This window comes from Leuciscus leuciscus (genome assembly GCF_965113295.1).
Source record: "Leuciscus leuciscus genome assembly, chromosome: 22".
Taxonomy (NCBI): domain Eukaryota; kingdom Metazoa; phylum Chordata; class Actinopteri; order Cypriniformes; family Leuciscidae; genus Leuciscus; species Leuciscus leuciscus.
In genome coordinates, this window is record NC_138746.1 from 15457104 (window position 1) to 15472662 (window position 15559).

The 15559-nt window shown below is 36.3% G+C and overlaps 1 protein-coding gene and 1 long non-coding RNA gene across 6 annotated transcripts in view; both read right to left on the bottom strand.

Annotated features, from left to right (window-relative positions):
- kcnq5a (potassium voltage-gated channel, KQT-like subfamily, member 5a) overlaps window positions 1-15559 on the bottom strand; it is a 139344-nt gene that overhangs the window by 99017 nt on the left and 24768 nt on the right. The gene's annotated exons all lie outside the window — the stretch shown is intronic.
- LOC309487277 lies at window positions 135-7816 on the bottom strand. Its single transcript, XR_014201810.1, has 2 exons — window positions 7622-7816; window positions 135-6573 (listed from the first exon to the last, which is right to left on the bottom strand). It is a non-coding gene; the product is annotated as an uncharacterized lncRNA (long non-coding RNA).

Sequence of the window (15559 nt, forward strand, 5' to 3'; positions counted from 1 at the left end):
CATCCAACTCACAAAACAAATAAAGCAACTGAAAACCATCAGATCCATTTCTGTTCAATTTACTGTATAACAATAGAGTGGGGAAAGGAATATTACCTAATCTCAATCTCTCTGGCTTTATTTCACTTTTCTTCTCTCTCTCTCTAATGAGCATACCACCCGCAGGCCAAGTGAGTATGGAGGGAAAGCTCCCAGAGTTCTCCAGGTCAAGCGTGTGTTTTCCTACTTAGCAGTAAGATGTTTAACCACTGTTTAACCACATTTTTGATTAGTCCTCAGACAAACGCCACCAATGACATTTTCTGGGCTGGAATAGGAATGGACGGTGGGAAACGAGAGAGTTGTAGAGGGTCTGATAGTGTGAGAAAGCAGTATGAAAGCTGGCTGAAGACATTGGCTCTGGCACATATATGTAGCAAGACCTACATTTTTATTTGAACCATTACCACACTGCAAAACAAACAATTATAATCAGTATGTTTTCCTGTTTTGCAGTAAAAATTCAGAATTACTTTAGTAGTAAAATATTATAAGATATTATATTAAGACTTGTTTTCAGACAACATATTCAATTATGTTTATTTTCTTACACCATTGGCACAATAGTCCGTTTTTTATCAATATAATTTTTTTATTTTAATTGAATTTTAAAATGATTTGTAACAAATAAATATATGTATGTACATATATTTAAATACATTTAAGTTTTCACTTTCGGCTGCTCCTGTTAAGGGGTCGCAACAGCTAAATAATTCACATTTTATTTGGAATCTTGTTATACTGATGTAACATTATCACATTGCAAATTTTTTTTTATTGTATTCAGTAAAAATATCTAAACGTCCTTAAAATCCATTGGCACACCATTTTTGGTTTAATTAATATTATTTCCAATTCTAATTTACTTTTAATCATTTTAAAAGTAAACTATTTTAAATAAAAATAAACTTAAATCCAGATATGTTTACTGACAGCAAGTCTTAATATATTTGCAAAAAAGGATCTAGGTTTAGGATATTTTTCCTGAAAAACAAGACAAAAATAGATTTTGCAGTACTAACAAAGCACAATTATTGCATACGAGAAGGTCTATGAGACAAGTCTAAGACATTTTTGACTCACAATACAACCAGAAGAAACTGCTATTACCTCCATGTTCACTCACCAATCGAACGTCTTGACACACAGCTGCACGCTGCCTGGAACTGATTATCAGAGTCTTCCTGTCATACTTTCGACTCTTGCCAAGGAAAGTTGTGGTAATAGCAGCTTAAGGAACACACATACCACACGAAAAATCACGAGCACACACACAAACAAACATACTAAGAGCTCTTTGCATAGATGTAAGCACAGATGGGAACATGTCTTGCATAAACTTGGATAAACTTACATAAATATCATCAATGATGAAATCACAGACCACGTCAAGGAGTATAATACCTGGAAAAGCTATCTGTTAGTATTCCCATTCATCTTAGTGTCAGTTGTTCAGCTGTCATTAAGCCCGACGTAGCAATACTGACGCAACCAATGGCATGAGTTTAGAGCAAGGCTATCAATTTTCCCAACCAATGGGAGGGGGGAGTATTTGGGAAAACCTGTTTGAAAATAGTCATTGTTTTTGCAATTCAGTTTGGTGGCACTAGTGGTGCAGAAATTACACTTCAGCTTTAAAGGTGCAGCCTTTTCACCCTTCGCAGGAAGTTTGATTGACAGGCGATCTGATCAATCATAAGGCGAATCTGCCATTTTCTCCGATAAACAAACCAGACAGGTGAGTTAGTAGATTAACGTTGGTGGACTTGACAATTTGTGGACTTGGGCTGCACGATTAATCACAATTAACATGAAATTGCGCTTAATCCGATTATGAAATCGCAAAGGCTGCGATAATTTTTTATGCGCAGCTTGTCAGTGACGTTCGGCTCTGTGATCAGTAGTAAATGCTGCTCCATCTGAAAGCACTCTTTTAGTGTAGTTTGAGTCGCTTATAACGTACATTTGAAAAGCAACACGTGTCAAACATCTTTCCAAACTTGAGAAGCATTTATGAACCTCTTGTCCAAAAAAAGACAACATTTAATAAATAAAAACGTTTCAATCTTCTGTTTATTCAGCTACAGATAGTATGATGCCCATAGGGATTTCCTGGAATGATGTGCGTTGTCTACTTCTGTGGGGCATATTTGGAGTGTTTGTGCAAGAGCGCCCTCTGGCTTTCAGATGGAGCAGCATTTACTACTGAGCACAGAGCAGTGCTGCACTGAAGAGCTGCGCATAAAATAATCGCAGCCTTTGCCAAATCGCGTGTGGTTTCATTTCGATTAATCGTTTAGCCCAAGTGTGTATGCTGTGTAATGAAGTCTTTCTGCGGTTGAAACAAGATAGCTTCTGATGTTCATTCATGTTTGCCTCATTCTATAGCTAGTAGGAAGAGATGATCGGTTCATGTGCCGCTTGAACTAAGGTACTACAGCGATCTGTCACGACACATTATAGAGCCACAAAATGCTATAATTGTTTGAATTTCTTTCTTTTTTTTTAAAGATTTTCTTTTTTGAAAACTGAGACTTTGTTTCATATCAAAAGTAACCTGCTCTGTCTCATCTTTCGGCGCGTTGTCAGTGTCCTCTTTGCTCCTTTTGCAATGTGGGTCAATACACCATGTTGACCAACAGAAAGTTGATTGGTTTGAAAGTGACTGTGCTTTATACATCGCTACACTATTTTAGTGGATATCTTTTTTATAACACTACAGTCACAGCGCAGAAATTCTCACACACACACACAGACACACTACCAGCCTCAAACATATGCCAAACAAGCCTCGCTTTCACGCTCTTTTTGAGGACACAAGGCTGACCATTACTTTTTTGGAAGGTAAACACAATGTTCAAGCCCCAGTAAAAAATGCTGCTAATTACATATGTGGGAATTACTTATTGGCTGCTTATTCATTCACACTAAACATTTGCTTCAAAGTGTCCCACTTTGACTGTTTACAGTTTGTTGGAAGCTTTTCAGTCACACAGCCTGAAACATTCTCTCCATTTTTACCATTTGAACAGGTTTATGTTAAATAAACTTAACTCTCTGGGGTCTGAGGTGTTTTCTGGGTCCTGGAGGTGTTCTGACATGCTCTGACATTTGTGCTTATTTCTGTTACTTGTGACATTTTCAATGCTAAAGTCTGATTACACTGTATTCAGCACAAACTCTGCTACAATAATATGTCAACAGCATGTATGTAAAAGTTTGTAGTTTTGATATAAGGACGTTTATGCGCGGTTTGTGAAAAAACTAAAAAATATTGTCACTGAAATAGGGTCATGAAACCCATACTGATTATTTCTTCACAAGACTTTTGAAAATAGTATCACATAGCCTAGAATATTTGCTCCAAAACTATGTGAAAATCATCCTGCATACTCATTCAGATAAAACAATATATTGATGTAAAATTTGCAAGACATGTTTTGTGTAAGAAAGCTTTATGAGGAGGTGTGAATCATCATGAATATTGATGTGTTTCACACCTGAGAAAGACAAAGACCCTCAAAGTTTGTAAAGACATATGTCTCAAGTCTGTGGAAAAATATTCGCTGAGTTACAGGTCATTTTCTGTCGCATTTCAGAATGAACTTCACAATGAGAGAGACGGCAGAACGCGCATCATGTTTATTTTCTTTATTTTACGAAAAACACAACTTTTTTTTTTATTATGTGTGTACACAAATAAAAGAAGACATTTAACAGTTTTGAATGATGTATTACTTATATGTAAGATCAAAATCAACAGAGTATTTGGAGTCTCTTTTGCACTGATACGGAAAAAAGCAAGCTGGTCTCGCCGGCGTGACCGCCGACCCCAGAGGGTTAAGCTCAGTTTCCTGAGAATGGCCAAGTCAACCAAAACATGCCTTATTTATTTAGGTGCACCACATAAGGAGAGATGAGAATTCTGCTGTAAACATCAAGCAGGGAGATTGGAAATAGAGAAACATTAAGACTTGCAGGACCGGACCAATGGTTATCAACTCCAAACCAGGTGTCTTTTTACCAAATTAGCAAAAATGGGTGAACAATTTCAGATCTAGCCAAATATTTAGGGAGGTTCTGGCTTGAGGAAGTCTGTACCAGGACAGTCAGTCCCTACATACCAGTGCACGCTCTCTTCTCCTTGACTCCACACATCTCCAGTTATTATAAACAGATCTGGTCCTCCCTAGTTTGCAACACAGCATAGTCCAACAGTATTTGCCTCTTCTCTTCTGAGGGAGTCTCTTAAACAAGGCTGATTTATCTTCCCCTCACACTTTTAAAGGTCAGTTCTCTCGCAGTAAAGCTGCCTGGGAGTTATGGAGATGAGCAGGCTGACATTCTGTGTCTGCTGATTAGCTTAAGATGTGTTCATGGAATTAAGGTGACATGGCAATGCAGTTATGCAGTTTGCAGTTTCAATTTAAAGGATGGATGTCAAAGATAAAGCTTACTCAAAATTTTTGGGGAATAATTACAATAAAAAAAGGACATAAACATTATGTCCCCATGAAGAAAAGAAAAAAGATAATATTTCACAGAAGCACACACGAAATGAAAACTCCGGGCCAAAACTGAAACCTTAAATTAACGATGCACTTGGCCAAAAAACCAAAATGACTTCCTTTAAAAAAAAAATTTTTTTTATTTAACTTATTTTAAAATATATATAATTTTAGATTTTTTAAAATTGATTAAACGCTGATTGAAACCAGGTCCGTGGGTATCCTCTTGAACTAAACCGGTTGCTGAGAATTTCAGACTGTTTATCAAATTCCTCTTCCAAAGCGCAAATCTCAGTCTATAAATCTGGCTTAAAGGTAGACCTTTTTTCAGAGGTAGCGGGTGATGACTATCGGCAGAAATAATGTATTCTTTTCTGTTGGTTTTCAAAACACCGTGGAAGAGACTGTTGTTAATCTTCAATGTCAAAACATGTAAAAAAAAAAAAAAAAAGAAAAAAAAAAAAAAGATTAGATGTCCAATCTTTCAAATGAGGATGTAATTTTAAATTTCAAATAAATGAAATTTACCCATAAAGAAATTTGCATAACTTGGTGCTAAGGGAGTACCCATAGCAGTACCTTGTACTTGAAGATAATAATCTTTATCAAACAAAAAAATATTCTTAGTAAAAATGTATTTGGTCAAATCTAGGATAATTTGTGTGAGTAATGTAGAAAATAAATATCCAAAGATTCCAAACCTTCTTTATGTGGAACTGAAGTGTAAACAGATGATACATCTAATGTTACTAACCAGTCTTGGTCGTCTAAATTAGAATGTCATTTATTCAAAAAATCTGTTAAATAGGAAGGTAATTGTTTTACCAATTGCATTGTAAATGAGAATCTTTATATTAAGATAACTTTTCAGTGAGTAAACCAATACCAAACTATATGAAATTTAAGAATCAATACCAGTATCTTACTAGACCTGATTTTGTGTAATGGTGAACGTGGGACCCGAGTCTGCGCAGTACTGAGCGTGAAGTGGAGCCGCGATATCAAGGTCCCACCCACACTCTCAGAGAAACCGTTAGTACAGTTTAATGCAGAACAACTTATTATGTCAGTATGAAATAAACAGTTATTGACATGTAGAAATTAAAGCTGTAGTTCCAATCTCCTCCCGAAAATCCCCCAAAAAGTCAGTTGGTGCCTCAGTGATTACTTTGTTTAGAGAAGCTGTCAATCACAGCAGTCAATCATGATGTCACACTCCTGTTTTTATAGCATCAAATAACTAACTAAGACCAAACTTATTTTAAAAAACGAACACTTAAACTTACATCAGCGTGATAAAAACTACCTAAAATGACAGAAAACATCTTTGGAAAATAAAAGTAGGAAAATGTAATTTGATTGTTTCGTTTCCATCGTGTCTATTAGACTATATGGAGAGGGCAGGGCTTATGACCTATACTGGGACCAACCACCGGGGGGGCAATCGAGACGCTTTGGCTTCACTTTTCAGGACTTGTTGTGCGGCACGCTTGATCGCCATTGTTCAGATCCGATTTGTGTATCCGGTCTCCAGTGGCTCTCTTTCGTCTTCTGGAATATCTGCATTGGTTTCTATGGCAATAACGTTGCAATGGAAGGTATATGCCAAATACAACAACTGCAACGTGGAGGAGTTTGCAATAAAGATTTGTCTTTATTTAAAACATGACAATATATCCGCCTCGCTGGACTACTACGTTTTCTGAGGCAGCAGCAGAAACGTAGGAGGCTGGTTTCTGCAGCGAATTTCAGCATGTTTCCTATAACAACATCTGACATGTTTACGTTTAACGCTGTGTGAGACAGTTACATAAACCACGTGAATGAAATCCGATTAGATTGGTCAGACTGAAACGGATTTCCAGAAATGTGATTTGAATAGGATTCCAAACCACATATAAAAGTAGCTCAAAACTGATTTTTTCATACTGTTTTCTGCCGTTCAACACATGCTAAATATGATCGAATTCCAATCGGATATGCACAAATTTTGGATTTGGACTGACAGTCTGAACGAGCTTTAACCCTTTAGAACCTGAAGCTAAAATAGGTGTTTTTCACATAATTAGATTTTTTTAACTGTAAAATTCAAAAACGCTGTGCTATCTTCATGTGCAAGGTGTCATCTTTTTCAGAAAAAGATAAGCTTTCAACAAATTACAGTTATTGACCATTATTGTGTGTGGTGAGTTTGTAAATAGAATTTAAATAGACAAAAATAAAAAAACTAGAATAAATTTACTGATTTTTATTTAGAAAAAAACTGAAAAAAAAAATCATGAATGAAAGAAGCTACACTTTAAAGTTGAAAAATGAACTATAATACATATATACAAGTCTTTTTTGTGACATTGGGTTGCACAGTTTTCATTTAGGACACTTTTTTTCATACACGCACACAGACAAATGCACGCATTCATGCACACATACACATGCACACACCACATGCTTAGATACGTGAAAGAGTAGCGGCCATCCGCCTCCCAAGTTTCATTAAAAATCATCCTAATCCCCTCTTCTGCTGTCTAACACATTTCTTTTATTATTTTATGCAATCAGGGCCTGAATTTCATTTTGGAAAATGGGGGGGATATCCCCCCTTAGGTGATTCTTATGGGGGGGAATTTTTAATTTGAGGGGGGAGTTTAGACTTTTTTTTTTTAATTACATTTATCTCGCCTAAATGTATGCTCACTCATCGCATTTTTACAATGGGGTAATTTTGTTCTTAAGAATTTACACAACACAAGGAAGCTTGATTTCAATCTTTGAATTAAATTGAAAAAAGTAGCACAAATAAATACAATAGAATAAAGATACCAATAAAGAGAAACAAAGAGAGAAGTTTTTGCTTAGGTCTAATTAGGTCTAGTATTCAGAAATACCGAGACTGAATAAAGTAATCAAATGTAAAATAACACTGGGTAGTATTTTAGTCCTGACTAAATTAAATACATAGGCGATTAATCCTGATTCCTTAAAATGAAAGCTATGTTTTGTTGTTTTGACAACCAAATTAATGACAGACACGACATTGTGTCGTTGACGACACATCCGGTTTTAAAGGGTTAAACTATTCCCAGGTGCACACATAAATGCTCAGTTGTAAAAACCTACTAAACTACCTACGTCTGAAAGTAGGGCTGCTAAATTATGGTAAAAAAAAAACATAAACGTGAGTATTTTGGTGAATACTGAGATCACAATTATTTAACACGATTACAAATGGACTTTGGAAACATAATGTATGTACTGAACTTTATACGATTTTTTTAAAAATAAAAATAAATGTGTGTGTATATATAATAACACACGATACCAATTCTGATTTTAGCCGATTCCGATAAAAAAAATTTCTAACCACTTTACAGCACACACAAATATTTATTTTCTATCTTTTCTTTAACCCTTTCACGTGCAAGTTTAAAATATTCTAACTGACACCCCCACCCCCAGAGTGAGTTTTTTCAAGGCGAACGTTCCCTTTAATGTTTCCATGGTGACGCGTCACGCGATACACCGCAGCCACAATAATACTGTATGACCTTGTATGACAGATGTGTCGCTTTTATTTTCGCTTTTCCTTTTTTATTCAAAATATTCACAAACTTGCTTACCATGTCATCAACTAGCCTATCTGATATTCCGATTCTCAAAGACGTGTAAGTGAGTGTGTTTGGTCGTTTAAAAACCTATATAAAAAATCTTGATCTATAACATGAGATGGGCGCCGCAAGGTTGTCCTGTCAGTTGGATTTACAGCACGTGAATTTATCAGTTTCTCCCGAAATAAATGCAAGAAAGTGGCCGGTGAACTGAGAAGAATAGAGTAAACTTTATGGTTACTTCCACTATGTTTGTCTGATATGAATAACACATGTCGGCGGTGCAAAATCGCGGTGCACCACACACTACAAAATGTTATTAAGATTATCGTGCCAGAGGAAGCGCCTCACGTGATCTCACGCAGCAGATCTGAAGTGGAAAAGCATGGAAACATATGGGACATGCATTGCCATGAGACACACACACACACACACACACGCGCACGCACATACACACGCACAGAGACTTTGATCCTACCATGTACTTTGAGTTAAGAGCTTAGATCGGGCCCAAAAAAATCAAGCCCGACCCTACCCGAGCCCATACTATTACAAAAATTGGCCACTTAATATTTAATATTCAATTATTTTAATTGTCACAATTAAAGTATTAATTTTATTAAATTGACCAAGCACAACATTCAGCATTCAATCAAATATTGATTAAAGATTTATTATTATTAGGCTAATAATGTTATTTCAACATAATATCTCGTTATTTCGACAACAAGCGTGCAACAAGCTAGATGTGCATTTGTAAATCCGGTGACGCGTGCATTGATTTTATTAATAAACTAGTGTTTTCTGTCGGCTGCAAAGATGAAGTTGACGATCGCCATCTCCGTAGTGAACGCGCCTATATAGAGAGAAATGCACATGGATTACATAATCCATAAAGGTGCAAGATTCGATCTGTGAACACCTCACATTACCAGATAATCTGCGCCGAACATCGGAACCGATCAAGGTCCTCGACAAGATTTTTTCTCCGATTCTCGGGAGGGGGAAATCGGGCATAAATCGGCCTAAAACTCCTGTAGTGTGAGCCAGGCATTAGTTGTGATATATGACAGCGCTGAACGCGTCCGACTCTGGCTCAGCGCCAGCCAACGCGCGAAAGCACAGTTTGAATCTGGCAGTTATGCGACATCACTGAACATTCTAAATGTGGCACCGTACTCTCAGGGGCACAGAAATCATGCGGCACCCGAGTGCATTTGACCGGCATAAAATCGGCATATGTCAGACTGTCCGGCCGGTCGCCGGTCATGGCCGACCACGTGAAAATCGGCCAATTCCGGTCACCAGCCGATCAATCGGTGCATCTCTAATATATAGTATATGATTAGCTTGGTTTCATTATGGTTGGAAGCCAAAATCGAATTGAAAATTTAATTAGACTATTCGATAGTGGTACTTTGATTTAAAATACAGTACAAGAACACACTGAAAGTGTTTTTTTGTTTGTTTTTTTGTTTTTTTTACCCAGTTTTAGCGAGTCATGCTTCCAGTATGGCGTGCTGTTTGTTTGGCCTACAGAGTGGATTCAAGTCAGACATTTATGAGGTTCATTGATGGTTAGAATGCCTATGAAGGCAGCAGGCAGCTCATGGAATTTTGGTACCAAGATTTAGCCTACACAAACACACCATTTGATCTTGGTTGTTTCTCTGAAATGTATTAACACTGTAGAAAAATCTTTAAAAAAAAAAGTTCACATTACAGAGAGCTACATAAAAATGTTAAAAATAAAACACTTATATGCAAGTGCAGAGCAAATGTCAAATCTCTAGGTACAGTTTTACCGTATTTACACAACAGGTACAGTATTGTTTACACTGAAATCAAATCAATACAGCCATCACCAATGCCACTCTCTTCCTCCAAAATAACAATTTCTCATTCCCTGCTAACCTACTTTACACCGAATATTAACTTGCAAACCATTTTTGATCCCTGAAAGAGCTGAGCAAGAAATGAAAGCCATTTATCATACAGCGGTAAATGTCAAAACTCCAGACTCTTTTCTGGGGTCATTTGTCAGATTGCGTGGTGTGAAGATGGGTCATGTTTTGGGGTACTTCACTGCTTTTATCAGCTGTTAAAAGTGGTCACCAAATGAAAAACATTAATGACTAAAGAGAGTGAGATTAGAAAGGGAATAGAGAAAGTACCAAAGATGCAGAACAGAAACATGCCAGCTGAGCTCATATACACCAAGCTTTACTGTTACACACCATGTATATCCCCACTGGCTCACAAACATATGTTATGTGCAGATACCTTATAGCTCACTGAGCAGCATTATTTAAATGATAATCATGGTATGATGGGAATACTGGGATATTTAAGAAGCAGACAATTTCCCTCAAATGGTGACTGTTTATCCAAAGATGAATGATGACTTTTCAGTAAACGACATTCTCATTCCATGATAGTTTGGTAATGAATAATCAGCACAATTAAAATTTTGACCATATCAGCAAGCAAAACGTAAAAATATTGAGGGCATCTTTAAAAATGAAGTGGATAGATCCAGAAAATTTAAGAACCACAGAGGAATAGCATGCCACACACACACACACACACACACACACACACACACACACACACACACACACACACACACATTAACATGCCACAGACGTGCACGTCAGACATTTACACTCACAGTAAAAACAAACCACACAAGCATACATGCTGGAATCAAAGAATGCTAATCTATTTTCAGTTGAGTATTTTAGGAGCAAGGCCTTAGTGTGCAAATACCCAAATATCACACTTCAACAGCTGCGTAAAAACAATGAAACATACACAACCGTAAGATTTTAAAAAAATGTTTTTGTCTGTTATGCTCACCAGGGCTGCATTTATTTGATAAAAAATACAGTAAAAATAGTCATTTGGTGAAATATTATTACAATTTAAAATAACTATTTTGATTTTAATATATGTTTTTAAAATGTAACTTATTCCTGTGATGGCAAAGCTAAATCTTCAGCACCATTACTCCAGAACTGTCACATCCTTCAGAAATCATTATAATATGCTGATTTGCTGCTCAGGAAATATTTCTTATTATTATCAATGTGAAAAACCATTGTGCTGCTTAATATTTTTGTGTAAAAATACTTTTTTGGGGATTCATTAATAAATAGAAAGTTCAAAGGAAATAGCAATCATTTGTAGTATCATAAATGCCTTTACTGTCACTTTTGATCAATTTAATTGTATTCTTGCTGAATTAAAGTATTCATTTATTAAACACACACACACAAACCCAAACACACACAAAATGGTAGTGTAAAGCAGTGGTTTTCAAACGTTTTTGGTCGGGCCCCCCTTTAAACCTTTAAAAAAAAATCTGTCTGAAGATGTGTTTTTCTATGGCGAGCAACTTCTACGTTGGGCTTGTTCCAACGGTCTGAAGAAGAACGATTCAATGTAATTGCCGTTCGTTGCCGCTTTATAAAGGCAGAGCGCTAACTGCTTTCACGCACTTGAACGCCGTAGTAACGTAGCGGCTGTTTTTTTTTTTTTTTTGCTGCTGATCTCCCGCACCCCCCCTGCAGTAACCTTGGGCCCCCCCTGGGGGGCGTGCCCCACACTTTGAGAACCACTGGTGTAAAGAAACAATTTAATAGGCTGACTATTGGTTTAAGGCCCTTGGAAATCTTCTGGAACCTGAGATCAGCCTGTTTGCCAAGCAGCACAGAGGAGTAAACAACACAACACACGTCGACCTTCAGAGTCAACAATATCTCATGTCACACCCCATCCAATTAGAGTGCCTTTAAAAACACACACTCACATCATGTAACAAGTTGCCATCTTTAGCTTTGAGCTTCTTGCTGGCACTGGTTCTTTCAAATGGACCTAAACAGTGTTGACTTGCTGTATAAACTAGTGCTTCTCCAAATTAGTAGTGTAAATGAAAAAGTAGAAACATTTTGTTGAACAGAGCTGTGCTGTGATCTCTTTGGCTGATGCTTGAATCACTTGAATGACTTGCTGGTCTCTTTGCCTAACATGGTTCAGTACAGTCAGCAAAAGCAATATATACTGTATGAGCTACATGGGGGGAAAAAACCTTGCAAGTATAGGCTGTTCAATAATGACTAAGTTATTAGACTAAAAGCAACATGACACATGAAACGCAATCAACACATCAAATGGTGACAACCATAAATTCGCTCACTTGTTTCTTACTGTGGCATCCATAGCATAATGGCTCAACTTATGTAGAGTAATACAAAACTGTTAAAAAAAATTATAATAATAAATAATTGCATTAAAATGTGTGTATATATATACACGTATATATATATATATATATATATCTACACACACACACATATATATATATATATATATATATATATATATATATATGTGTGTATGTATATACAGTATGTATATATATATATATATGTGTGTGTGTGTGTGTGTGTGTGTGTGTGTGTGTGTGTGTGTGTGTGTGTGTGTGTGTGTGTGTGTGTGTGTGTGACTGTGTGTGTATATATATACAGTAAAAATACATAAAATACTAGGACTTTTACTATTAACTTTAATCAGAAAAAACAAAAACTCTTTCTTCTGTACTTAGATCCCACACACAGTCAAGGTCCACAATCACAGACAATGATTACAATAATAATGCTGTCATTTCATGTGTGACTGACGTGTTAACAGCAACAGCAAGTGCTCCGGATGGTACGCTGGAAATAAAGGCCAATAGTGCTACACGTACAGTTAACATAAAGCTTGTTATGCGCACACACACACACACACACCAGTGGAGTGCAGTTATGTTCTGAAATGATGTTAAGTGATGTTCCAATTTTTTGAGGTGGCACTGTCTCCCTTGAAACTCCCGACACACACACAGAGCTATAGAAATGATCTGTGCTCTCAGACAGTCTATGCTACTAAAATGTAATCTGAAATATACAAAGTGTCATAATCTCCATCAAACACTGCATACTGTACGTCTACAGAGCTTTATGCTGGCATGTAAGCATTTTAGAGTTTATCTCAGCACGCATTTTTTCATTAAACACACAGACAACTCAGTCTGAGCAGATGTCTCATTTTAAAATAGCCTAAACCCAAAATAAAGATGTGCATATTAACATGGAAGTTATAAATCACGGAAGAACTGTAACAAATGTCTTCATTATAATGGCTTTTTGTTTACAAGACTCAGCAGGGAAGGATCCAAGGAAATATTTCGTCTATATTTTTATCTAAACTGCAAAAAATAATTTACTTCATTGGTATTTTTGTCTTGTTATCCAGTAAAACTATCCACACATTCATTAATTTATATGAGAAGCAAACCTGCATAAGATAATGATTAAGAAAAAGGACTTTTTGCAGTGTAAAGCTTACAAGCTGCTGAAATAATGAATACATGCTTCATATCAGGTTATTAATCATCTCTATGAATTCGTCGCTACTCAGCACTGCTGTGGGGTCTCTGTTCAGAGACTGCAATTTCCTTGTAGCTCAGCACTTTATAAGCTTTGCAATGATTAAGTACAACAATTAACTCATTCTAGGGAAATACAGTTGCCGGTATAATTAAATCGAGATCTGCCCCAAGGAGCAAGACATGGTAACAAAATATCAGATAATATGTTCCATCACAACCATCAAGTGAAAATAAAGACCTTAACTGAAAGGAGCCAATTGTGGTTATGAATAAGAGACTATATTCAATGACTGTGACCAAATTTTCAGAGATGTGACATCAGGTAAAAAAAGAAAACGCTAAAAAAAATGCTTACGTATGGAACCAAAGCAGTGCTTGCAAACTGATGTTATGGCAGCTTTGAGCCTTACACCAAGCACACTTATCTTTCAACTATATAAATTCGCACAGATGCAGAGCTATCAGAGTAAATAAAACATTTAGCCAGATCTTCAAATAAGAGCAGAGAGCAGAGGACCGCTCCTAACACTCCAAACAACAGCGAGCTTTTCAGAAAGCCAAAGCTGAAAGAGTGCGGCTGCTTTCTACACGGCTGGTCACAAGTTAGTTACTGAATCCATCCCACACAAAACACATGATCTATGCACAGAAGTGAATATTTTTACATCGGAAATTTTTATGCACTATAAATTATGCACAGCAAACATCCTTGGTTAACTTAATGTGCCATAATAATCATCAATGGCACTACGAAAATTTGCTATTAGCATTATTTCACACCACTCAATAAGGGAAACACTGAATGGCACACTCATACTTTTCCACTCTCTGTTGACAGACAGTAGATTAGCCACACACAACAGATCAGCATATTTCCACACAGAAATCATTGTAGAGTGAAAGAGTTTATTTCCAATTGCTATACTGAATTTCAAGCTTGGTTTGCCAACATATACAACACAAACAAAAAAGATCATATACTCAGTTCTGAAAGGAAAATAATTTGCCCCTTGTTGATTTTGTAATTATTTTAAATAGAATAATGTGCTCATATTTTATGTAAAACAATATCTTAAGAGCAACTAAAGGCTGTGACCTGAATCAGATTAGACCTCTGAAACATTTATTTGGTGTGAATTTTACAAGCAAGTTCTGACACAAGAAATTATGGTGTAGGGGGGATGTGGGGTAAGATGTGCCACTTAAGTTTTCCTCTAGGCAAGGATAAATGAGATATATTGTAAGTGAAACTAATGCAGATTATTCTATTTCAGGATGTCCGCTTTTATCTGAAATAAGAAAAGCTACAGTATAACAGAGGCATAGAATTTAGAAATAGGCTAAGGCTATGATGAGTAGAATAGGAAAAACATGTCCCAACTTTACATGTCCCAAGGGTTAAAGTGTGTCATCATGGCAAGGGTTATGCTGAACCACTGGGTGTAATTTCCAATTCAAACACAAATATGAACATACATGAGAAAAAAATGCATTAAACTATTCCCAAATCCCATTATTTTGCTCCACATAATACACATTGTCATGCACCAGCCATAAATAGGGTAAATATTCAGAATATTTAAATGTAGTGAAGCAATTTTTAACAATTTGTCATCGTAATGGTAATAGTAACAGTATAAAAATAACAACAACAAAACATGGTTTTACACATTTGCAATTTACCAAAATGTATAAATGTACATTTTCTTTTACATAAAAACTGCTTTACTTAGCTTGTAAAATTGATTATGAAACTAAATGAATATGACAAAGAGCCACAAAATTATCCCTTTTCTCATAAACATATCTTTCAATCTGATGGGTTCTTTCTAAATGTATGATCATATGACAAACATTTTGCATTACATTTAAAAGGACTGACACAGCTTACCCACTGCCACACTCTCCTCCAAGTTATGCGAGTTATGACAGGGTGGGAGATATCCACCAAAGAAATTGCTGGCAAAGATCTT